This window comes from Pristiophorus japonicus, chromosome 3, assembly GCF_044704955.1.
Source record: "Pristiophorus japonicus isolate sPriJap1 chromosome 3, sPriJap1.hap1, whole genome shotgun sequence".
NCBI classification, from domain to species: domain Eukaryota; kingdom Metazoa; phylum Chordata; class Chondrichthyes; family Pristiophoridae; genus Pristiophorus; species Pristiophorus japonicus.
Window position 1 is genome coordinate 281,034,291 of NC_091979.1, and position 27,715 is coordinate 281,062,005.

The following is a 27,715-nucleotide window of genomic DNA, read 5'->3' on the forward strand; positions in this document are numbered from 1 at the left end:
TTAGTTCCCACAGACAACACAAATATACCAGATACTGTGATTTCCTTCTTTGCTGACTTTAATGGCAACAGCAATATTTAAGCTATATTTCTCCATGTCTAACTAACATAATTTGAAAGTAAAAATCATCTTGCACAAAAAATGTATTCCCACTATGAAGAAATTACATTTGATTAAGGCAATCCCTCTGAAGCCAGAACATTTGAAAGTAGCTATAATGAATACTAACTCTAGTAACTATTTGGTTTGTTAGTCAATGTCAGATAAAACAGTACTTTACAAAGAAATCTTTTAAATATTTCAGTAAACCTTGCAGCTGTCTTTTTAAAAGTTATTAATTGAATATTTATTCACTTTCCATTTGCTTAAAAATGCTTGGAATTCCATGAGGTTACATTATGTAACATTTACAATGTACCTATCATTTAGGTTCAAATCCCAATGGATTGACATTTATGAAAAGCTTGCGTCTAAAGCTGAACCCCCGTACAGCATTAATGTAATTAAAATGGCCAAGAATTGGAAGAAAACTGGAACTATGATTAATTCAACAATATTATTGTCTATGATTAGACAACCTTAACAATTAATAATCATGGAACCCCCATTTTCAGCCGCCGAGTTTAAGAGAACCATGATGCAGTTCACCCCCAAATGATTATTTCACACATTTCTTTCTTTTACAAATACATTACCATATTTTATATGACTATGGCTGTAAATTGTGAAAATGAATTTACATTTCTACCAATCTTTAATTAGTTTTGTGTCTGCAGTTCAATACAGAATAAGAAATACAAGCACCACTCTGACTGACTTTCAATAATATTGTTTTACATTTTTTACAGTGAAAGCAGCTTAAAAGAGGATATGCCATGCTTTCCAGTGGAATATCATATTAATCCCATGAGCAACGATAAATTCAAACTTACACAATTACTCAAAATGGGATATAGAACAGAACGCTAGTAGCTATACTATTTATTTGCTTTTATTTAAAATCAAAATAATGTTCTATTTGCATTTTAATCCACATTAGAATGTATATTTATGCATAAATACATATTTCCTGTGACACAATTAGATCACGTTATTAAGCATTGGTGATGTTTACAGGACTAACACATTTACTGAGATGAATTTTCATTGTATGAGTTTTCCCTTTTAGGCTTTTTGCCTGACATATTCATAAACTGAAAAGTGGTTATTGATTAAATATCCTCACTGTACATGAAACAGAATCATCGTTCAGATTCTTCTACAAATGAGTTATGAGATCTTCCTCACTAGCAAACAAACTAATGTCCTAATTGACTAGTGCCCATGTAATATTCTTTCTATTCCATTCAAAGACTATTTCATCTTTAAAAGTTAGGAAACAATAGTAGTATTAAGAACTTACTACCTAGTCGGTTGGTGGTACAGTTGGAAAACATGCATTATTTTACATTTTGCAGTGACATAAAATATGTATATTTAAGTCCATTAAAACAAAGACTAGCACAGTGGATGGTTGGCTAGACTGTGTGACTGTTACTCTCAGTATTTTTTAAAGCAATCAGTCCTATCAGATTAATTAGGCTTCCTAGCCTTCCTCTGAGCCTGACTTTAAATGGTAATCACAACATTTCTTAACATTGTTCTAGATGGCTTTAACATTGATTTACTATTCTACTTTTGCTTTATAATAATTCATTTGGTCTGTTATATAACTATGTACTGTATATTCTGGCAACCAACAGAGCCATGTTGGAAAGTCACAAGGCAATCTTTGCTTTAACAATTCTTTCCTGCATCTCATTATTGTTCTCTGATTTCCTGGAACACTTTACAACTGAAATTAATTTCTGGTTATTAATACCATAATTTTGTTTGGTAAAAAGTGCTATATTTTCCACATATTTTATATATATATATATATATATAAATGTGGAAAATATAGCATATTATATACAATAGAAAATATTTATGTGTGTGTGTATATATATATATATATATATAATGTATATATGTGCGCCTATATAATCAGCTCGTCATCCATTGTGTTAGTTTTTATTTTTACTGACTTTTATTTTGATATTGCTTATAAACTTGGAAATCTTGGAAAAAGTAATAAAGAGGTGGAAAATATGTCATTTTTTTAACAAACAAAATTATGGTATTAATACCCAGAAATGAATTTCAGATATAAAAGTGTTCCAAGAAATCAGAGAACAATAATGAGATGCAGGAAAGAATTGTTAAAGCAAAGATTGTCTTGTAATTTTCCAACATGGCTCTGTTGGTTGCCAGAATATACAGTACGCTCAGTGTAGAGCTGCCACACTGGCAACATGAAGAATGTAAACCTTTCAAAATGCCCATTTTTAATAACAAGTAAAAAAGCCATACTTTACAAAAATGGAAAGTTTTTATTGCTATTTAGGGATATAAAAAATAGAAAATTAAATCTATCTGACACTTGGAAACCACCGAGAATTACTTTAAGAAATGTTGTGATTACCATTGAAAGCTCAGCTAATAGCGAGTGGATTAACTAACAGACCTATTTAATCTAATTTTCCTCCATTTGGTTGCTCTTTCATTAAGTGACCATAAGACCAATCAGGTAAAAATAAGTAAACATTGGCTTGTGCAAACGATATTATGGGCAGAAAGTTTTAATACATTAATGTTTCAGCATTACAGAAAATGGAATTTGCATGTAACATGCTGCAAGAGAAAGTTCAGTTACAAAAATGTTTGTATACAACATCATTACAGTTGTCTGTAAACAAATAATGGGAGCAGTCCCTTCAGATGAAAGGGGTTTTATAGTTAATCCACTCACTTTATCCAGACTTTAAATGATACATCAAATATCATAAAACAGTTCTAGATGCTTTCCAAATGTCAAATTTAATATTTGAATTTTCCTTTATAATAAATGTTGAAACAAAATCATCTTCAAACCAGATATGATGGATAATAAGTTCCAGTGAGGTTCTGAAAAATGGACTATGAAGTGCACCGTATCTTTTAAGTATTGAATTTCAATCCTCTTATTTCCAAACTCAGTGTCTTTCACTTTGAGACAACAATATTCCACAAGACGTAAAGTTAGCATAAACATTATACAGTAGAAAATTAACAAATACATTACATGGTAAACATTCTGTGAATAATACAAACGCTGTCTACTAGATTCAGAGGGTTAGGAGGTAGCATCTAACATTTTGGTGTGTGAAATCTCACCTTGTATCAGCACAATATTATTTTATTCCTTGTTTGGACAACCACTTTTTAAAATAGTGAAAATGAACCATCTTCATTGTTAGGTTATCAGCAACCGTGCTGCTTCAGTGTGGCTTTGGCACCTGCCTTTTCTTATACTTTATGCCATGTTTTACCAGTCATCACAGCATCTACCTCATATATTATTTAAAATGCTTGGCTCCCAAGAAGTGCATTACAAAGCGGGTAGCCTGCATAAGGCATTGTGGTGCCTCCTGTTCAAAGGATTTCCGTTCAAGTCCCCACTTTGATCTCATTCAAAGCCACACAAAGTCCATGGATGAAGCTAAGCATTTTTGTGGTCAAATTTCATGTGATAGAGGACAGCTTTAACTTGAAGCAGGAAACACCAGGATAGTGATCCACACTACACCATAAAGCACACCTCCTGCCAATCAACACAGATCATCATCATCATAGGCAGTCCCTCGGAATCGAGGAAGACTTGCTTTCACTCTAAAAATGAGTCCTTAGGTGGCTGAACAGTCCAATACGAGAACCACAGTCCCTCTCACAAGTGGGACAGAGAGTCGTTGAGGGAAAGGGTGAGTGGGACTGGTTTGCCACACGCTCTTTCCGCTGCCTGCGCTTGATTTCTGCATGCTCTCGACGACGAGACTCGAGGTGCTCAGTGCCCTCCCGGACGCACTTCCTCCACTTAGGGCGGTCTTTGGCCAGGGACTCCCAGGTGTCAGTGGGGATGTTGCACTTTATCAGGGAGGCTTTGAGGGTGTACTTGTAATGTTTCCTCTGCCCACCTTTGGCTTGCTTGCCATGAAGGAGTTCTGAGTAGAGCGCTTGCTTTGGGAGTCTCGTGTCTGGCATGCGAACAATATGGCCTGCCCAGCGGAGCTGATCAAGTGTGGTCAGTGCTTCAATGCTGGGGATGTTGGCCTGGTCGAGGACACTAGCGTTGGTGCATCTGTCCTCCCAGTGGGTTTGTAGGATCTTGCGGAGATCCGCAAACATCCGTAAGACAAAGGTCCTCCACCAGCCTATCCTCGCCGCACAGCACTGCCCCCCAGTCATCAAGATCCACAACGCGGCCCTGGAAAACATGGACCACTTACCATACCTCGGGTGCCTCTTATCAACAAGAGCAAACATTGACGACGAGGTTCAACACCGCCTCCAGTGCGCCACCTGAGGAAAAGAGTGTTTGAAGACCAGGCCATCAAATCTGCCACCAAGCTCATGATCTACAGGGTTGTAGTAATACCACCCTCCTGTATGGCTCAGGGACGTGGACCATGTACAGTAGCCACCTCAGGTCACTGGAGAAATACCACCAATGATGTCTCCGCAAGATCCTACAAACCAACACAGAACAGCATGGCTAGCAGCAGTGGAGCTATGCTTCAGAGAGCCCCAACCCCCGTCACCAACAGAGGACAGTGCAACTGAGAAGGCTTCGAAAGTGGATAAAAGGATGAAGGGAACATTAATATAAATAAGCATTTGATACCAGGAACTTACTTTATATAACTCTCAGGTATTGTGGAATTAGTGTTTCCCAGTATCTGAGAGGACCAGGCTTCCCTCACATCAATAGTAATATGTAATGATGGGCATGGACACATAAGCAGTACATTATATTATGGCGAGTTTTTAAAACCAGAGCTTTGTATAGTTCGAGGGTCACCTAATCAGATTAACACTTACATTGGTGCATCTATCCTCCCAATGGATTTTCAGGATCTTGCGGAGGCAGCGTTTGTGATATTTCTCCAGTGCTTTGAGGTGTCTACTGTATATGGTCCACATCTCTGAGCCATATAGGAAGCCCCTTGTAGACCATAAGCTTGGTGCCAGATTTGAGGTCATGGTTTTCGAACACTCTCTTCCTCAGGCGACCGAAGGCTGTACTGGCACACTGGAGGCGGTGTTGGATCTTGTGGTCAATGTCTGCCCTTGCTGATAATCGGCTCCTGAGGTATGGAAAATGGTCCACTTTGTCTAAGGCCGTGCCATGGATTTTGATGTGGGTGCAGTGCTGTGTGGCAGGGCAGTTGGTGGAGGACCTTTGTCTTATGGATGTTTAGTGTAAGGCCCATGCTTTCATACATCTCTGTGAAGCTGTTGACGATGGCTTGGAGTTCAGCTTTTGACTATGAGCAGACACAAATGTCATCTGCGTACTGTAGTTCGATGACACAGGATCGATATTCCCAGCATCGAAGCACTGACCACACTCAGCCAGCTCTGTTGGGTGGGCCACATCATCCACATGCCCAACACGAGACTCTCAAAGCAAGCGCTCTATTCGGAACTTCTACATGGCAGGCGAGCCCCAGGTGGGCAGAGGAAACGTTTCAAGGGCATCCTCAAAGCCTCCTTGATAAAGTGCAACATTCCCACCGGCACCTGAGAATCCCTGGCCCAAGACCGGCCTAAGTGGAGGAAGAGCATCCGGGAGGGCGCTGAGCACCTCGAGTCTCGTCGCGGAGGACAAGTGTAGGCAGCGGAAGGAGCTTGCAGCAAACCAGACTCCCCACCCACCCTTTTGTTCAACGACTGTCTGTCCCACCTGTGACAGAGACTGTAATTCCCGTATTGCACTGTTCAGTCACCTGAGAACTCACTTTTGGAGTGGAAGCAAGTCTTCCTCGATTTTGAGGGGCTGCCTATGATAATGATGATGAATCAGGTTAAATTAAAACCTTGGGAAAAAATTGATGGACAAAAAAAAAAGAAAGAGCCTACAACAGAACTAAATTTGGAAATATTTCAGACATGAAGGTGAATGCTTCTACTTAAAACAGCTAATGAATAGATGAATAACAAAATCCTAGAAACTGAACCCGGGTTATGCAGAGTTTAAGAAATGATAAATAGCTAACCTACACTTCCCTAATGAATTAGCAGCCTGTTACTTTTACCATCTGAATTTTCCTTACCTGTGAAGCAATTTACAGAGATGAAATGTAACCACAAATGATTATGTTGTCATCATTCTGACATTAATTTGGACTTAATTATATACAGGATGTCCTTTGTACCAGTGTAAGTCAAAGATGATAATAATTAAACCAGTATCATTTACACTTAAAAAAAAACTTAGCATGCACTTTTCAACAATGATAATGTTACATTACACACACATTGGCTTAGTTGACAATGACTAGGAGAGTTCCTTTTGCTGCCAACTTAATACAATCAATGTACTTCAGGTTCTCTCAGTTTTACTACCTAATATCCAGTGTATAACCATGTTAACTTTAGTAATGGTAACTATATGAGCTTATGTGCTAAATGAAATAGAAGTCTTAATTTCAAATTTGTTAAAAGCGTATACAAGTTTGTAATTAACTTGAAAGAAGATGGAATTCTGTTTTTCTTTCAAATGGAGAATCTTGCATTTTCCTAAATGGTTTAGTCATAAATAATTAACAACACCACGATACTTCCCTTAATTTTTCACTATCTACTCAAAACATATTTGGATAACAGTGACAAATATTATCAAACGTGCATAAAATAAGTCTCTGCCACCTCCATCAATAGTGGTAAAGGTGAACACATATAAATTAATATGGCCTTCTTAACGCAAATTACTGTCAGCTTAAAATTTGCAGCAGATTTAACACGAATGCTTCAAATGATTGCAATTCAAAATTTAATCTCAACAACTCAATTAAACAAATTGAATTTTTAAAGAACAAATGGGAATTCATAAAATTAAAACTGCAGACTAGTTTTAACTTTAGACATTTATGAGTGATAACCAGAAGAAAAAAACATAGCTTCCAGTTCCCTTTATTCGTTGTCTCAGCAGTTAGAGGGGGTTGGCAGGCAGCATCACAAAAGGATAAAAATGTCTGCAATCGAAACACAGTTTTTGCCTCACAATAAATCATCTGTCACATCATCACAGCCCTGTAGATAATGAGCAATAAAGTTTCCACACTCAGGGAATGAAGACCTAGACATAAAAACACAAGTAAGCCTGCCATAAGTCGATTGTTTTCTCTGTTATCTGTATAAGGTTTGCTGTTTACTTATCAAATGAACACTGAATGCATTGCTTACATCAATATTTTTAGTGCTTGTAAAATACAGAGTATAGTACAAGTCAGTTAATGGATATCCTGTTAATGAGAATGTTCACTTAAAGAGGACATTTGCTCAGACACAGATTAATTCCCTACATAGGGTAATGGAAAACTACTGGTTTATAGGAACAGTTTAGATTGGATGTGCTGCTTTATAGGTGCAATTACTAGGTAGAAAAAGCAATAGTCAAAGAGTTTCATTTGGATGTAATTTAGTTACGAAAGGACTGAGGCTCTTTGTGACAAGCTGATTCTGTTTTATGCAAATAAATTCTGGTTGAGTGACTTGGTGGTGTAGTAGGTTAGTTCACTGTCCATTCCCTCTGGGACCAGAGTTAGAATTCAGCCCAGAATGATAAGATGAAAGTGTTCATTCTCTGCCAGCTGTAAGGGTCCTTAGTGGATGTGGGCCAATAGCAAACAACTGATTTTGACTGCATACAGGTTGGTATTCTCTCTTGTAAAGGCCATAAGGAGGGCTGCTCTGGGGAAAGATACTTTCATACTGGTGGTAAGGTGAGCACTCTTGTGATGTTTGGCATTAAAGTGTATTGCTGTGAGAACTTTACTCTATATCTAATCTGAAGTATATTTCACCCAGGAGTGTGTCATGTTGGCACCAATACCCAAAATAACAAAGTGTTCCATTCTCAAGCGCTGACATCTCTCTGCTTGATAAATGCAAAGGAAAAATTCAAATCTTCAAAAAACTTTTGGGTAAATAGTGACCTCTTGCTATTGACATACAGTAAATCCAACTCTTTATATTTCAATGGGTCAGTTTTAAATAGCTTCACAATCTCATTGTTGATAGAGATTGGTAGTTACAAGACAGATTGGAGGTGGGAGAATTTCTTAGCATTGGTCACTTTGTCAACATCACGAAAAAGCAATAATGACACAATTATTGCAGCAACATTTCTGCAAACGTGTCATGAAAACAGCAAATATGTACATTTTTAGGTGGCACATTCAATTAACTGTAGCAATGGCACAATTTCCAACCATTAATGTGGTTTGCGCAGATGTTAGCTGAGTTGACCTCCAAGCTAGTGTACATTAGTTACATAATTTGGCAAACCCAACAAGAGAATAGCAATATGGCATTGTGTTCAATCATCTCTTTTGAGAAGGAAAGGGAAGAACTGTAGAACAGAGAAAATTGGATCATCATTGATTAGTGTTACGAGAAGGTAAGAAATGTCTGACTGATACAAGGTCACATATAAAGCTTCATCATACCAACTTTGCATCTATATGAAAGATTATACAAACCTATTGCAGAAAGGGCCTTTTTCCTTTGTTACACATATATCCATTTTCATTAACTGAACTGTCACCTGTTCGTGAAACACTCCTGTAACAGAGGGGACAAAGGCAAACATGACAATGTAGAACAATCTGAATGTGTGCTAAGCGTGCTTACCGTTTGTACAAATGATATTCTCTGCAAATCCTTTGCACGTTGTCTGTGGTTATGCCCACTTTGCTCTGTTTCTGCTTACTGATGGAAGGTTGCTTATGCACATGGAGCCTTTCAATTTGTATGAGAGGATGAAGGAAAGATCAGTGGTTCACCCTGAAGATCGAGTACCAGAGTAGGGCTTTGTTGAGCAATCATTGTGAAAGGTTAAAGTGGAGCATCCAAAATTACATAGTCAGGGGTTCTAACATGAAAACAGGCTTTAGCCAGATGTCCTGCCCCTGTCATCTCCTTCTTGGGTAAAGGTGTCAAACAGCTGTCTGAGAATAGATCTGTGAGATCAAAGAAACCTTCCCTCATAGTTAACTGCATTCTCCCCCTAATATAGTTCATAGAGCTTGTTGGCTAGTAGGCATTTTGGAGTGATGCCCCTGTTATTTTTTAGTCCCTATGTTGTTAAGATTTCTATTGCAGCTATCATGTTGATTGCGATTGGCTCCATGAATGGCTACATTGCAGTCTTCCATGGACCAGCACTTTACATCTGTCAGAATCTGAGGTATTCATCTCTGACATGAATCTTTCCTAGATTCTCACCCAGGATAATGTACCTGATGGCTACAAGAGTTTGGATGATTATCAGTACTCAAAGATTCTCAATTTGATGGCAAGCCCTCAATACCTGTTTGCGCCTCAGAGCAGACCTTGAGTTGAGGACACCAGCAACTTCTCATCAGCCTCTCTAATACAAGTAAACCTAGGCTCTACATTCGCCCTACTCACTGAGCACTCACATATTGTTGATTACCATGTTGTAGAGGTGCAGGTGGCTCTCTATTATGGACTGTCCAGGTTCTTCTCTGGAGAGAAAATAGTCAGTATTAGTAGGGAATCACGGAGTTGATAAAATAGATTCAAAAGTGTTATTCATGTACAGTCGCCAAAAGACAGAAAATATTGCATGTAAAACAAACAACCATGGATAATAGTATGTTCACTGAACATTTGGGTAATCATACCAGTAAGATTAGCTAAACACTTATTAGATTCACTGGTGAAGAAACCCATTTCAGCCTCAGTCAGTCAATGCAGACTCAGGGCTAAGGATTTTGTGACAACTTTCTGGGTAGCACTTTAAATTGCTGTGGGCCTCCAACTAGAATGTTCATGGCCTGGTGGTTGAAGGGCAGTTTTTGTTTGGTGGTCTTGTATCACAAAACTGCTTTCACACCTCCTGACAGGGACTTCAGTTGGTGCCAATGATATTTCATTGATCCATTATTCCCTTTGCCCTCTCGGACTGCCAGGATGATATGAAACATTCTAGCCTGGTTTTTTTAATTTCACGGCCTTAGTACATAGGTTTCTAATCAACCCAGCTCGATAACTGGACAAGCAGAACTATATTTGTCACAGTTGAACACTAAATGTGTGGTTTAAGCTTTTGAAAGGCAGGTGTGCATTATGTGCATGTTAGGAAGCTGTGTGGCTTACACTATAGGGCTCCCCTCCAAGATATGTTTGGACAATAAGGCCCTTCAGCTAATTTGATGTGATCCTTCTACACTATCGAACCTAGTCTCTCCCTATTATAGCATCAAACTGTTTCTTAAATTAGTCCAGTGTGCCGGCCTCAAACTGGGGTTAAATCCAGAAACTTGCCCCCCAATTTTAACAAGTTGAAGCAGCATTACTTTTAAGTTTATTTAACTGCTTGGATGAAGGGATTTATTTATGTCTTGGAGGTGTTGTCATTTAAGGGATGCATATAATACAAGGATATAAAAACAGTGCAACAACTCTTAACTTGAGACATCTAAGACTATAATGACTGACTTAGTGTATTCACACTCCACAGGTATAGCATTGGTGCGAAGTTTGGAATATAATTGGGTGTGAAGGCCTGTACTGACTCGAGGGAATCTCATTCTATTTCATTCCCTTGTCAGGTTGGGCTCCGACACAGATTCAGGTTCCATTTACACTATAACTGCAGTGTCAGTATGAAGTGAAACCATTTTGCGCCAATACTAACACTATTATGCGAATGCACCCTAAGTCTACACATGTAATAGAAGAGGAACAGCATATAAACTAATGATTCCACAGTGGAAAGTTCCTGATTAAGGGGCATTTCGGAAAGTACCCCCAAGTGGAAGCTGGGCACCTTTCTATAGGGAGAGAGGAAACAAATAGCCACATCCGACAGGCTGCTCCACCACATTACCAAAAGGTAGGTTAGACTGGGCCATCCTGCTGCCAGCCTTTTCATCATTTGTTAGTTCGCAGAAAACATCTGTTTAAAGTGAAAATGTGCAATCATACGATAACTGAATTTTTAATATTGATCACTTGCATAACCAAAGAACACTGTGAAACAAGAAAAGGTCATTCAGCCCATCAAGCTCACTCCTTGCACAAAACACAAGCCCTGAAATTGAGATGTTGCTAACTTTGGCTTTGCACCACTATTTACATAGGCATACCCATGCCAGCAGTAGAGAGCACTGGTCTCACTGAAAAATCTGATACTTAGCTCGTCCACTAATCACAATAGGCCCAGTGCCTAATAAAAGGGTAGTGGGAGCTGAGCTCTGTGATCAACAATACTGCAGGAAAAGGTGGCAAACTAAGAGTATGTCAAAATGGCTACCTGTACACCAAAATAATCTAATGAGGGGAACAAAATGTAAGTAAATATCTCTGCTCCCATCAAAGCAATCCAACATTTTAATATACTTTTGGAACAAAAAAGTAGCGTTAAGAATCTAACTAGACAGGCCAGGCTACTGGCTTACTAATCTGCTAATGGGCATGGGGACTGTCAGGAGCAGAGCTAGCCCAAACCTTGTGATTGTCAGGTTGGGAACTCATTGGCCCAGAATTACCTGGAGACTTATGCCATTGGAATGGTGTCCCTACAGAGTTGAGTTCGTTTTACACTCTGAAAGTCCCAGGTAATTATGGCGTAATTGAGTTACACCAGAATTTCCTGGGACTTTTGCACTGCTCCACCAATACCTTCATTGATACCATGCAAAACAGATTATCATAGCTTCGGCCCCAGTCAAATCAATGACAATTGCAAATTTCCTGGAATATTCACCACTTAGACTGAAAAATAATGGATCTGGTTATTATATTTAAATTCACAAGTTCCAAATAATTTGATTAAAGTAAAATAAAATCTCTACTTTTCCTTGATATTTTAATTTTTAGCTGAAACCTGTTAAAGAGGTTGTTCTTCGTCATACTGTGGCAGGTTTGATGTATATTATTTGCATGGTGTAGGACACTCAACTGCTCTACAGACCATTGATGAAAGTGAGAGTGGTGGAGAAGTTAATTTAGTCTGGTTTCCGAGAAAACTTGCCTTTATGTCTGCGACCTCCAGCAATCTCTTTAAGGACCACTGGTTAGGCCACAAAAGAACTGGAAAAACTCAGCAGAGTGTTCCTGCCACATGCTCCACTCAGTTTCTGACCAATTTCAGGGAAAGGTCCTCAAACTAGCATTAGGCCCCTCATTAGCGTATGCAACAAGGGGCTGTTTAAGTAGCCACAAATATGTTGTTGGATGTATTTAAAGTGCCTATGGGGCGCAAAACATAACCCTGCTAAAATCGACCTTTTTGCCTCAATTTCACACCCTGGAAAAGTGGCAAAAAAATGCCCAGACGCCCCCCCCCCGCCCTTTGGTTTAATTTGAGACTACTGAAGTTAGTTAAGTTACTAATATCATCTTCTAAATAAACGATAAAATCAACTTCTAACTTAGGATGTTTCTGAAAGCTAAAGACAACAGCTGAGTGTTCATAATTCAAACAACTTTCTGATAGTGGTCAAGTTCAATATTGTGAAAGGATTTGAAATTCAGAATACTATGACTCAGGTCATGCCAATATTGCTTTGCTTAATGAGTTCATTGAGGCAGATGGGGTGAACCATTGACTGTGCCACTTCTGAGGTCTCTGATTCACTGCGACTCATTCTGATTACTTTTCCAGGCAACTTAGGCATAAATTTTCAAACGAGAAGTTCAGGGCATGAAATGGTGTCGTTTAAGGTATAAGTTGCCATTCCAGGAAATTCTGGACCAATAACATAAGTCATCCTTTGGAAGGAGGCTTGCTCTGGTCAGTTGCACAGCCTCCCTTCATCCTATTGCTTCTGGCCTTAAATTACAATACACAGCCACTCGTTGAATGCCCATATATACCCAAGATCGTGACCCACCTTGACTGCAGTAATGATTGGTAAGTGAGAGACAACGTGACACTTCATTCCTGCAAAAAAAAATAAACACCTTAAAATGATGTACCAATAGGATTTCCAATGTTTTGTGACAGGATGCAGAAATCAAGTTGCATTAAAAATGCATTTGGAGTAATTATTTGAAAATAATTTTTGATAAGGTAAACACATAGCATTTGTACATTTAAATGCAAAGTGCTGAGTCTACAGGCGTCAAAAATAACACGACCATTAAAACATGCACATATTTCAGCTGATCGTTCAAAAATTTAATTAGATAAAATTACAGAGGAAAGTGAGTATGAAACACTCTAATGCATCTGTAAAATCACATAGCATGCAGCGAGTCTGAGAAAAAAATTGAGATGCTTATTCTCACAATAAATTCACAAATTAAACATTTTGAGTAATCTTGTTGAAAGGGGAAGGCATTTCTCTCCTTACACAAGAGTATGACTGTGCTGACAATATTACAGCAATGTTTTACACCAAATTTACATAGAAAACTAAAGAAAAACTAAAGCTAATGGGTTCTAGGATTGTACTGGCTGACAGTGTTTGACAGCTTAGTGTGTACTGGATACTATAAGCAGACTTTTTGTTAAAATACTTTATTTATAAGCAAATTTATATAGTGAGTATATGGTTTTTAAGAATTTCCCTATTATAGGCTATGACTGAAGGGTGATTGTACAAATGTCCTGCAGCATTCAATCATTCCTTCATTTTAATGTCTTTATTTTATGATTTTATTGATGAAATACTACTTACCCTGTGCTCAGAATTCCTTTTAGGCTGCAGGCTGAGGCAAGCTTGACATGAGTAGTCATATATTATAGCTATATATTTTAACTCACTATAGTCCATCCAGGTTACACCAGACAGTAGCCAAGATTGTTTTCAAAACTGTGGGTTATAATTTACTTGCATTTATTTATTTAGGCAGTTCATGTCTCTGTCTTTCTATTCCCTATTCTTATCAATCAATTAATGCCTAAAAATGATGCACAGTCAACATCATGGTGTACTACAAATGTATCAAATCAAACCAATCTTCTGTTTGATAACCGAAGCCATGTTAGGGAGAGTCATTCACAAATAAGAATGGAGGTAATACCATTTTTTTATGCCAACACAGATTTATAGTGCATGAGCTATTGAGACCACTCAGTTCCTTTCTTTGTTTTGTTCGACTAGAGAAAGAACCTATGTGGGTTGTAAAGCCTGCATTCAATAAATCTCTGTTGAGCCAATAAATAATACTATTCCCTGTATTTATATATTGGGAAAAAACAATTTTCTAATCATATTGGTTGGTTTCGCTAGCATCTCTTTTCCTTTACCAGACTCAAAGAGAATAATAAAAATTAGACACTCCTATATTTAGATTAAAGGGCCAACATGCTCTTTTTTTAAGTACAGAGCTTTCAACTTAATATGTTATACTGATATAGTATTGAGGTCAAGAGACCAGAAGGTATGAGGAGAATGAGTACAGGTGGCTGAAATAGTGACAAGTTGGTGCACGACTATTGATTACACTTCGACATGGAGTCAAAAGAGCTGTATTGGCTTGATAAAGAAGATTGCAAAATGAAAAACTATTGGCTAGATGAGGAGTAGTCTACAGGATGGCTATCATGGACTCTGCTGTAATTTTCATAACAACTTTCTTTGTGAATATGAAGAGTACACTTTGAGATTGTTTGATAACATGAATGCTGAAATTATGGTTCACCAGCACCAGGTTGGATACATTTATAAGACAATACAACCCTTTTGATTTGTCTGTAACATCACAGCAACAAACAGATGCAATCCTCCAATCATGTATTTTTAAATAGATCTTTTAGCTTAAGTCCAGCACAAAAGATGTACAAATGTACAGATAAGGAAATGCATAGGTCAGAAAAATAAACTTCAACTTATTCTGATCACACCAAACTAGTAGATGAACAGCCTTAGCAGAGTCTGTGCAATCCTGGCAAGGCCAGGCAACAAAATGGACCCCCCATATGAGCAAGGAGCTCCTCCACTCCATCATCAAGAATTGTTCTCCAGAGTCAGTACTGAAGGAAACATTTTTAAAACGTGTACCATATGTGGCTAAGAAGAGCCTAATTTGTCCACTTTGAAATTCTTATGTATTTTGAAAGGCGAGTTAATTCAAAGTAATTTTTCTGCAGGTGAAGCTTTCTTCAAAGAGCTCAATGCATCACCCTTGGTTCTGTGAGTAATTAGAAATTGTCATCTAAGATAAATGTCACAGTTCATGTAAATAACTATTTACCTAAAGGAAATGCGAATCCACAAGAGTCAGCATACTTTAATGAGGCATGACAATAGAAAAGCCAATGGTACAGTGCATCTGCTGAAGCTGACACCGTTTATGGTAAAAATTGGGCAAAACAACCATTATTTGTTTTTACTTGTCAAAAATAATGTAGCTTGAAAATTTTCAACAAGCAACGTGCGGTCAGACCATTTGTTACATCTAACTGCCTAATTGTTCTCCTGGCAGAAATAAAAAATTAGAGCACTTATGTCATTTGCCTAAATTCCTAATTAATGCAACAGTATCAGTAAAACTGGAGCAGAAAAAAAAATGTTGGGTGAAAAATGCCTTGGCGATTGTTCACATAATTTGTCTTTGTTAACTTTCTACCATCTTTTTTTCCCCTTAAACAGCAGGTGTTCTAATCACTGTAAGTGTTTTATTTTTCAGAAGGAAAAGGTACCGTATATCACCAGTTCTAATCCGAAAGAAGCACAGCTTCTGCCATTTGTCTGATAAAACTCCCTCAACCCAGCTTTGCTAAGTTTAAACACAGAAGGTTACTGAATTTCAAACTATAGGGAGAATATCTTCATAGCGGGGAACAGTTTGCAGCAAACAGCCTGCAATATGAAAATGTATTTAATGCAATTAATAATTTAAGATCTGAGAGCATGTGCTCTTGGAGAGTTAAATGCTTGTCAGAGTGATAGATGCATGCTTCACCACCAATACATTCCGTCTGAAGAGCAGAGGGATTTTGCAAACTTGTGCTGACCTTGGGCTTCAGTACATAAGAGGCATATTGCAAGGCAGCCCCATTCCTATTAGAGCAGTGCAGCAGCTCTCAATTTACTGCCCTTATACCAATTAAAATGCTGTAAAAACATTAAAATTAATGCAGTCTTAACTCCTGTAGCAGGCCTACTTTCCCTCTTTCTTAATTAGTGCATAATTATTCAAATTTTGATATCCTGGAAAATTATCACATGGAAATTATTTTAGGAGCTGTAACAATAGCAAAAAATCCTTTCCCCCAAACTCTATTAACATGTGGAAGTAATTAACAGTTAATTACAGTGGAAATACTATTACTGTTACTGTTTAATGACTTTTGCCATTGCCGGGTAAGCAAGAAATTCAGGAGCCCGTAACAGCACTGTCCTACTATGGAATGCACTACAAGCAACTTGAACAGATTAGGCAGTGACTCGAGTTAGATGATTCACACTAGAAGCAATTACGATGCTATGGCTACATAAGAGTTTAAAAGGTCAGTGCTCAGGAAATATCAATGCATGTAAACTAGCCTAACATATTCCATTCAGTGGGGGAAAAAATGAAAAAAGATGACTTTACTTTGTCTTAATTAACTAGCTATACAGCTACCCGGCCAACAAAAAAATGGACAAGTTCACAGCAAACACTATACTGTAGTTTACCTTATTTTAATATTCAATAGTGTTTACTTGGACTGAAATCCCAAGACAATTATTAGAATATGTTTGTATGAAAATGTCAAATTGTTTGAGGGGCTACATAGACTATGTTTTATAACTAGTAAAAATTCCTTAAAAAAATAAAGCTAAAGTAACATTTTCTGCTAAATAATAAATATGCAGGCTCCTCAAACCATATTCCGTGTGTTATGAACTGCCAGGCAAGCTATGGTCAGTGATATCTAAAAGCACGTGCTGATGAAGTTTCACGGGTGCAGAAGTAAGAAATTGGACTTATTTCATATTTCAATAAAATATATTTTCTCTTAACAATTCATCCAACACTTTTTTTTAAATTGACTCTTGATTTCCCAATGCTGCAGACTAGATGAGCAAAATACACTTATGCTATATAAATGATCTCACATCTCTGCACTGAAAAGCAATAACAAAAATCCACATCCAGAGCACAAAATTAGTGTATAGATCAGAAAAAGCTAATGGGAGCCTACTGCACAAGCCTGATTCATTTCTTGGTGATGTGGCTTGGGTTGCTTTATAAAGAATTTGCTTCAGATTAAAATACCTGAGCTGACTCTCCTTCGGTGGGCCTTGGCTCAAAACGCCAGTCTTGACTGGCAATTGAACTAGATTGGCCTCTATTTGCGAGTCTTGCTGATTCTTGGCCGGGGCACAGATTGAATTGCTCTGTCGCTTACGGGTGGGGCAGAGGGTGGGGATGGGGAGGAGGGGAGTGGAAAAATAATCAGTCTTTTCTCACTTTGTATGGGAGGCTCTTCTTGCCTTAAAATTGAAAAAGCACAACTCCTATCCAGAGAAAAGTAGCGTTATTTCAGCTCATTAAAACATAGCCGCTAAATGCTGTAGAATAAATAACAGTTGAAATGTTTCAATTGGAAAATTAAGAGGTTAAACTATTTTCAACTTTTCAAGACATGCCACTTACAACTGGAAAATGAATGTGTCTGTTTTACTGGTTTAGTTTTCTAACAACAGTGAAAGTAAGGAATGGCCATGCTACTGGTTTCTTGCATCATTACTAAATGAGGGAAGACTAATTCCCATGCAAGCATATTCAAATACTCACACATCCTTCAAGTGTTTGTGAAATGTGGGCTGCCTGGGATTTTTCTAAATTTAAAAGTTTAAACAACGCACAGCATAGCACTAGGGATGCAAAACACTTCCTGGCGATCCTGCTACTGGTACTAAACTTCCAACTTGGTGGAACCAGCATGGTTGGCTTTAGTGCAGCAGGACAGATTGCCCAGTATACAGTATGGCTGCGACAATATTCACTGACTGTGAGCGACACTGTGGCAGCAAAGTGTGAGAAACAAAGACTACAATTTCTTCAGTCGCACAGCAGGAATAGTTAGTTTCTTTGTGAGGCATGCTTACGCTTAGAAAACTGAAGCGTGGTTTCTGCTGGATGTACTGCACCTGCCTCTGCAAAAAAAGCAACAAAGTGATGATTCTACAAAGATAGTCATAAAGAAACTTTTAAAGATTGACCCATCAGTCGATGATTAATATGGCTTTGACAACTGAGTTGGTATTTCAAAATATTGTATTCATATAATTTGATCAGAAAGATATATTTTTATATAAGTAATACCACTGTAAATATATAGTGGGAGGCCTCAAAAGTTGTTCTGCAAATGGCAAAAATTGGCCCTTCCTCGATAATAATTTATTGTGACAAATTGATCCTCAGAGATTTTAAATACAGTCCTAGCCATTACTTTTCAGGCTTCTAATTTATTCTCCATTATAGCCTTTAATGCAATGTCTACACTTCTGCATGAATGTATTTGAATTCCAAATGTATGAGAATTTGTGTCTTTTTCTTTAAAAATGAAATTAAATATTTATATTTTAAACTATCTTCATTTTTTCCCTTAATCTGCACAATTTCTGCAAACGTAGCCTTTCTAATTGGAAAATTCCTGAATTAAGAACCTCCCCCAATTTATCTGTACATTCTTGTTTTGTGTTTACAGGTGCAGCGTCGAGAATCCAGAACCCTCGGGACCGAGGCCATTCCGGATTCCGGGCTTTTCCGGACTTTCGATCGTCTTTCTGATGTCACGAATCTGGAAACACCCGAGCCCAGGTTCGTGTATTTCCAGATTTTGGAACGCCAGAAAGGTTGGGGGGGGGTGGGGGGATCCCTGCCAAGGAGCTGTTCGGGTAGGCCCCGTCGCGGAGGAGCTGTTCGGGCAGGCCCCGCCAAAGAGGAGCTGTTCAGGCGGGCCCCGTCGTGGAGGAGCTGTTCGGGCAGGCCCCGCCAAAGAGGAGCTGTTCAGGCGGGCCCCGTCGTGGAGGAGCTGTTCGGGCAGGCCCCGCCAAAGAGGAGGTGTTCAGGCGGGCCCCGTCGCGGAGGAGCTGTTCGGGCAGGCCCCGCCGAAGAGGAGCTGTTCAGGCGGGCCCCGTCATGGAGGAGCTGTTCGGGCAGGCCCCGCCAAAGAGGAGCTGTTCAGGCGGGCCCCGCCGTGGTGGAGCTGTTCAAGTGGGCCCCGCCAAAGAGGAGGTGTTCGGGCGGGCCCCATCGCGGAGGAGTTGTTCGGGCAGGCCCCATCGTGGAGGAGATGTTCGGGCGGGCCGGCGAGGAGACCCTGAGCTAAGGGCAGCGGCAGTGAGCGAGGCGAGTGACGGTGAGGCGAGGCCTGAGGTCGGGCAGCGGCGGGACTCTGAGGTCAGCAGGGTCGACGGGTCCGGATTGCGGAACATTCCGGATTCCAGAATTTTTACACTGCACCTGTACTATCACTTCCTCTGCAGGACATTTCTGCTGATGTGAATGACATTTTTACTAAGATACTTTGTGTAATGTTTTGCACCTGAAATTCCTGCTAATGAGCATCTTCAGTGCATACATTGGTCTGGAATTTGCTGGAACAGGGCACCTCATGGCATGCCCGATTATTTAGATTGTTTCCTGCACCCTTCAGCTCAATATTTATTTAGCCCTGCAAGATGCCGGAAGTGCGAGCTGACAACGACACAACGAGGACAACAGTGCATCTGGGACCTGAGTGAACGATGGGACAAACGCTGTATCTCCTTAACCAATTAAAGGATTGAGAAATAAATAGAGGAAGGACTGAAAAGGAGGGTGAATTAGAGCCGATGAATTCAATGTCAGATCAGGTACTGAAAGAAAAATAAAGCGAGGAAACAAAAGATTGGATCAAGAGAGAGAGAGAAAAAAGCGACAGGAAGGAAAAATAAGAAAATAATGTAAAAATACAAAATTTGACAGTTTAAAAATCTCCAACAACAATTCACTACAAGAAGGAATGAGACTCTACCCTTTTAATTGTTCATTTTCTGGGCCAGAGAGCTTGATTGACAGTCATTAACAATTATCACATCATTGAAAGGGACCTTATGCTGTTACTTACTAGAGTTAACATTCTGTGGTGAGTTTAATGGGCAATTATTGTACAACTGTATTAAATTCATTAAAGTCATGGGAGGTTAAGAGCAAGATGCCATTTTCATGAAGCTAATAGTGGCTCGGCACAAATCGTTCAGCAACTTGTGGTGATTCACAATCAACAGGCTATCTCTTCCTCGCTGTATGTTGCTGGCAAATTTACACATCAATAATGGTGGACATCGTTCACACAGCGTTATTTTTTTCAGCAAATTCCGCCCCATACACTTCCTGAATGTCCTAATTCTTTCAAATGTGCACCCTGCACAGAAGGGTTTGGTCCTTCATCGATGATTTTCAATAAAAATAAACTAGTATGATCAACCAAAATTGTTGGAATTTCTTAAGCTTGTCAACCAGCCCACTGTCTTGTTGCTGAGTGTTAGTGAGTATGTGAAATTCAACATAGTGGCCTGGATTTTGCTTTCAGTGGCGAATGAATCCATTCACCTCCTATATAACTGTCCACAGATATTTTGCGGGCTTGTCCCCGGAGATTTCCTCATATTCAGTCTCTATTTCAGTGCAGCACCCTCTACAAGGGCATCTGTGGCACCTGTGAACAGAGCAAGCAACATCCAGGCTCTTCAATGAATCAGATTGAAATATCCTCACCGAGACAAGCAGAGTCCAAACTGGGACATATAAAGTAAGACCCATATAAATTATATTTAAATGAATTAGAGAAAACAAAATAAAGATTGGGAAATACCGATGGGATTAAGGGAGAGAGATAAGAGAATATATATCTATTTTTAAATCTGCAATATGAATTTTCTTTTGAAGGAATAAGAGTCGACACGTAAAATTAATTTTTCAGAGCCAGAGAGGTTGTACATAAGTAATTATTACTTCTTGTGCCATTAAAAACTCACTAGCCCCTAAATCTACTAGCCCTAATACGTTCAGATGTCTTTAGTGCAAAGCCAGTGGCCAATTACCCCAAATTCACGCCATTACAGTGATTTCAATGTCAAATCTATCGATGAGAACTGTAACACCGCAGCCTGTGGAGCAGCAGGGTATCTCTGACAGTAACTTGTGGATTTCCACATTTAATTGCACATGTATGGACGGCAGAAGTTGCTGTCTGATTTATCCTGTGATAACAGTGAGTGCTGATAGCCTCACCTTTATTACTATAGCAAAATCCAGACCATTAACAGCCCACTTTGGGGTAGATTTTGACTTTGTGCAAAAGTGCTAAAATAGGCGACAGCGAATCAGGGAGAGATGTAACAAAGGCTGTTGATTGACTGTCACTCAAAGTCAAGATCTATCACTTTAAGTGCAAGGTCATGAACATAATATTTTAACAACAGCAATAATTTCTCTAATTCATGAGGTGGAATCAAAAGGAAAATATCGCAGAAACTCTGTCCTTTACTAATTTAGAGTTAAGTGTTGTGAATGTTACTAATCACTTCTCATAATGTTTCTCCATTGTAGCATAAATAATTCATGCTTTTAAAGCATTTAGATATTAAGCTTCTTCCCTGGGTTTAATCGGAGTATTGACTTGCCTTTTAAGAAAACAGGTGGGTCTTTAACAGTATCTGCTCTAAGTGGCTGTGCAGAAGCATTTAACTTGCATCTTAGAAATACAGCTGTAGCTCACGAAAGCAAGTATCCTCGTGGTGAACCCAGAATAGGGTAGAAACATTGGGGCTGAAATTGTCCTGCACCCCGCTTGGAGGCGGTAACCTTCCGGGGCCGGGACATTTATTGCCCACAGCATAAAATTCGTCCCATTCCGTGCCTCAATGGAGTCTGAATGCTATCGGAGATGCACCGCGTATGTGGAGGGTACTCCTGGGGTGGTAGAGCGGCGCTGAGTCCAGCGGCGCACACCGAAACCCAGCGGTCTGCGTAGCGCTGATGTGGCAGAACGCCCCTCCCCTTCAATTAAAGGGGAGGGCCGCTGCACACTCAGCAGTCCCTTTGGCGGACGGCACTGGGCCACCAGGGATGTCCTTCAACCGAGCCAACATCCCGACACCCATAACAGAATGCCGGGCTACAGGATAGCGTCCCGGTCAAGGCAAGGGCTGCCATTATTGTGCCGACAGAAGAGTCGGCTTACAGAAGAATATCGTGGCCCACGGCGCAAACAGCCTCCCCTTTAAGGGGCGCTCCAGCGGCAGATGTACGTCAGCTTCGTGACCCGCAGTGATACCGGCCAGCGCCCTCCTCGCTGCTTGCGGGGTAACTCCCCCCGCGGGGCGTAAATGAGTCAGCGAGAGGTGGTGAGTGCTCGGCGCACACTGGGATGATGTCATCGCCATGCGTGCGCCAGCCCATGACGCAAATCACGGGGTGCGGCGCTAACAGCACAACGCCGCCCAAACCTCCAGGGCAATTTCCCCAGAGGCCCTATTGACCCCTTCCCCCGGACGATAACCTCATTGCGTCCCATTAGCGCCCCCTGGAGGTGCTAATGGGGCTATAGAAAAGGGCCATTTCGCCCCCATTGTGCCCTAACTATTTTAATTTTTTTTTAATTGTCCTAGAATCTAGGCCCAGGTTCCTTGTGTACTCTTTCTGAGTCACTTATTTCTTTCCATTTTAATAAATAAATCACAGATGTTAACTTTGAACGAAATATTTGCTGTTTTCTTCTCGCATTTCCAAAGTTGTTCAGCATAATTGTGCCTAAAAGCAACATTTCTCGATGTAAAAAGCTGGGTGTAATTGAATGGCAACCCTTTTTTTAATTAATAGTAATTTGCACATTAAATGTGACTACGCAACAGTGTAATATCAATTTGCATAAAAATGTAGCAAACTTTTGTATTTAGGTATGAATCAATTACTCTGAAAACTATGCAATTTGCCATACGCATTGTATGTTCTAACTATCTCAAAAATTACATAAGAGATTGCAAGGGCTATAAATATTTTTGCTGTAAGACACTCTTCTTAAAGTATCTTGACTGTAGGACCAAATATCTGAATGATGGCTCTCTGGGGCATTATTCTGTATATAAAATTATAATGTCATAATAATGTAGGTTTATTTATGTGCACCCAGAAGTAAGCAATTTCCTGTGAAGTCTGTAGAGTTTTAGGATTTTTTTAAAATCAGTGCAGCTGTCATTATTCAGTCCATATAACTCACTCTGTAGGAGTTGAATGAAGTGGCAGTATTGCACTCAGAGCTTTACACTTCCTGTTCCGTCCCATTTCAAGCCATGTAGCACTTTGACAGACAGCTGAAGAAATCTGCATAAAGGAAGAGTAACTGACAGCCAGGGTCAGACTCTCTCTGTTTAATGACACTGCCAGTTACACATTTTGAATTGTTTAAATATGAGTCTACAGTTTCAACAATCATCATCTCACTGGTTCCACTTTTCATACCCAACAGCCAGGAAACTGACACGTAATTACACACTTACTGATGGTATCGCCAGTGCCGATAATTAAAACTGCCACAAGAGGATTGCTATTGCTATTCTACAGCTGGGATGTTGTCAAGAGGTGGAAACTCCAGCAGCTTTTAACACTATCTTCTTAAAGTTGGGCCACAGGCACCAATGTTGAAATAATGGAAAGGCCTCAGCACATCATTCACAATGTCTCACACAAATGAAGAAAATCTATTAACAATCCAATAAGTGAAATACAAACACAATGACCTGAGGGTTAAACAGTCTGGGTGGACTAGTACTTGTTTCTGCTCTTCATTGTTCATTTTTCTTTTCACATTTACAGTTTATGGAAAGTGTGCTGCTACCTAATATAGTAGAATTGATGATACAAATTGTTGTTACTTTTCTTTTTGCAAATACAAAATCATTTTACAGTCTTGCATTCTTCTATTAGGGAGTCATGAATTACGATAATTTATACACAAGTCAATTACAGTCGAGTGCGATGAATACTGCGATGAAAGCTCACTCTTTCAGTTTGAGTTATGGTTCCTGAAGGCTTAAAGTTTGAGTTTGTGTACATGCAATTGACAGTCACAAGAGTCTCTAAAATAGTGCAAACATTTAAATTTAATCTTTAAACATAGCAAACATTGGGAAAGATCATCATTTTTTCTTAGCTTTGTAAATATTTAGATAATGCAGCTTGAAGTGGAGTTACAATACTAAGCATTTTTGATGATTTTTTTTTAAAGAATAAATAAAAAAATATAAGTTTGCTTATTTCAGAAACTATCAAAGTTAGAAACTGATTTGTGTATGAAACGCACATTTTGATTGTGATTTACCATCTGTACTGAAAGCAAATAATGTCTTACTTTAAATGGAGTTTGAGTAAAAACAGTTGCCTGAAATCTACACGAACAAATTTGAATTGGATTCTTAACCATGCAGCCCTTATTTTATCATCATCAGACAGACACAGCAGTACAAGTATATTTATAAGTTCTCACAGAGGCAGTGTACAGAGCAGCTCTTAATTCTGGAGAAACACTCAGCTTAAGTGGATTTGAACTTCATAAGTGTGCCTTGAGTATTCCTAAAATAATGAAAACAAAGACAAATTGGCACAGAACCGATGGCAATGGTCGAGGAATGAACACTAAAATGATGGACAGGAAATAACCAGCTGGTCCACCAAGCCTGCCCCACACAGCCATGGTGCCTGAAGCATCATGATTTACAACAGTCCCCACAACCAGCAATTATGTAATCTCCTGGGAGAAGCAAAAATACATATAAGAAGAACACAAGGCCAAATTAGAGAGAGATAAATCTGAGAAATTCCTCTCTGACCACTAAGGCAATCAAAATTCGTCCAGTAGACGACATTGGCTATAACGTGTATTACTTAGTATCTCACCTACCTTTTGTGCACCATCATTTCTGTCCCAGCCAGGTTGTCATCCAGCTCCCTTTTGCAGGTGTACAGTGAATCTGCACTCGCTGTGTGAGCCAACAGATTGTTCCATAGGTCTATTGACCTCTGGGAAAAGAAGCACTTGCTGACATGCAGTGTAGTTCTTCCCCTGCGTAACTTATATGCATGACCCCCTAATGCAGCTTAACCTACCTAATTGAATAAATCCATCTACAAGAATAAAGTTTAGCCTCTTCATTATTTTAAACAGCTCAATCAAACTCCTCAGGAGTCCATGTTTCTCCACAGTAAATAGACCCAGTTTTTAAGCCCATCAGGATAACTAAAGTGTGTTAAACTGGTTATTGTTCCAGTGGCCCTCCTCTGAACCTTTTCTAAAGTCACTATCACCCACCAAATGGATCTAAGGCAAGTTGGAAAACCGCATTTAAAAAGGACTTGTGTTTAGATGTGAAGTTGATTTGTTTGATGCCATCATCCTGACACAGAATATTTGGCAACTATTTTATAAATCACTGCAATGTTGAGCCCATTTTCAAACAAAGTATGGTAACATTGTACTTCAAGCAATGTTGACAATTTCTGATCCAACTATATTTTTCTAATGAAGTAATATTCTCATAATTTAACCATTCTATTAGCTGATGTTGTGGAAGAAATCTGAAGTATTTATTTCCATTGTTGATTTTATCTTCTATTACAGTTAGATTGTAAATATGTATATACTCATGTTTTATAACAAGCATTGTATTTAGTTATTCCCACTCTGGTCCACTATAAGGTTGAGAAGTGATCTAATCTCAATCATCAGGCAATGTCATTCTGTACAGGGATGCTAGGAGGCACACCAGAGGAGCCCAGAGCACCCAGCTCTCAGATTTTCCCTGTTCTACTCGGGGAAGTACCTACCCTTGGGGCTGGATTTTGTCAGCGCTCAAAGGGCGGGTTTGGAGGCAGGCCTGCTGTCAAAATCTAAAATATTGACAGTGGGGCAGTATCCCGCTCTGAACCCACCTCTGTGTCAGTTTTCCAAGTGTCGGGTCAGCCTGCACTTTACTGACCCGGCACTAAGCAGCGGGTGAGCCAATTGAAATAGTTAAGATGGTAATTAAAGGTAGTTGAATGGCATTTTACCATCTACAAACCATTTTTGCAACTTTTTCACGAGTTTAGCGTCACTTGAGGATCATGTCAGTTAAGTAGGTCAGGTTTCGACAAATCTCCATTGCTTTGAATAGGTGACAGCTGTAAAAGTGGTATAAAAGCTACCATTTCACAGCTGTTCACTTTCCAATCTTAGAAGCTGGAGCCTTCAGGATTTGGAACACACTTTTGAGATTTAGGAAGGTTAGAAGTTTTTGGAGTAAACTTTCTATCCACTGTCATCTCCTTGGAGCAACCTCTCTCACCATTGACAGATCGCTTCTGTCATCTCAACTTCAGCTTCCATCTATTCCAGCAGCATTGATACCCTTGAAAACATCTCAGCCCCAACACCAACATCACCAGGCACACCAGCATCACCAACAACACCAACCTCTGCAATCACCTGATGCTGCACAGGACACAGGTCATCAGCGCCTGACCACATTGCTGCCCCTGAGGCCAGGGATGGCCTCACCGTGGCCACATTTACTTCACTTGATGCTGTACACCATGGCTGCTGCATGATGCACCAGGTTGGTATCACCCCACTCCAACACCGTAAAGAATTTCTACAATGCCAAGCCATTCCTTTCACACTCATCACCATTACGGGGCGTACCCCTATGTTACCCCATTCTCACTAAGCCCACAAATCAGTCCAAGAAGGCAAAGTGTTGGAAAAAAAATGTCAATGTTTGACACCGCATTAACAGAAGCTTTACATGAACATTGCATAGAAGACCCAAGTGTCTACCCTTGTGTGATGTTAGTTGATATGATTGGACAATGATGAGGGTGAATGTGAGGGATGGCTAGTGAGATGGGGAATTAATAATGTAGAGAGAGAGGGATGGGTGGAGGTGCAAGGTAAGTTGGTGTGAGTAAGGATGTGCAGGAGTAGAGTAGGGAAGACAGAATGATGAGGATGTGATGAGTGGCACAGCAGGATGAGGTTGAATGTGGCTTTGCTGTAACGTTTCGTGATCTACTAAGATCACTGAAAGTTTTGCAGCACTGCAGCCTGGTCCTCCTGGTGACATCTCAGCTAGTACCCTCCTCTGCAATGTGCAACTAGGATGCATTGGTGTCCTAGGGAGGTCTCATCCACCCATTGGAAGGGAAGAGAACCTCCCTGCGTGCGGTGACTCCCTCCATAAACATATGGAGGGAGCCATGGGAGAGCCTAGATGCAGCCGTGCACTTCTGTGCAGTGCTTGTCAGTGTTTGCAGAACCTCAATGCTGCAGAACACTGACAGCGCAACTGTCAAAATGAATGTGGAAATGGTCCCTTTAAGGAAACCAGCTGATGACGCGCCATCAGATGAAATGATCAGACCCACTTCCTTTTAATTGGCCGGGGACCTCGAAGGGCAGGCCCAATCAGGTGAAAGTCGTGGGGGAAGCCGGCATGGAGACAGCAGAAGTGTTCGAATCCACCCCCGACGTCGCCTGCCTCGGTAGGGGAAATCGTGGCCCCTATCTATAGATTTAGCTAGAAATTCATTGTGATGGAATTTGTTGCTGGTAACTTGTACCCCACATTCATGATAAAAGGTGATCGAAAACCAAACCACACAT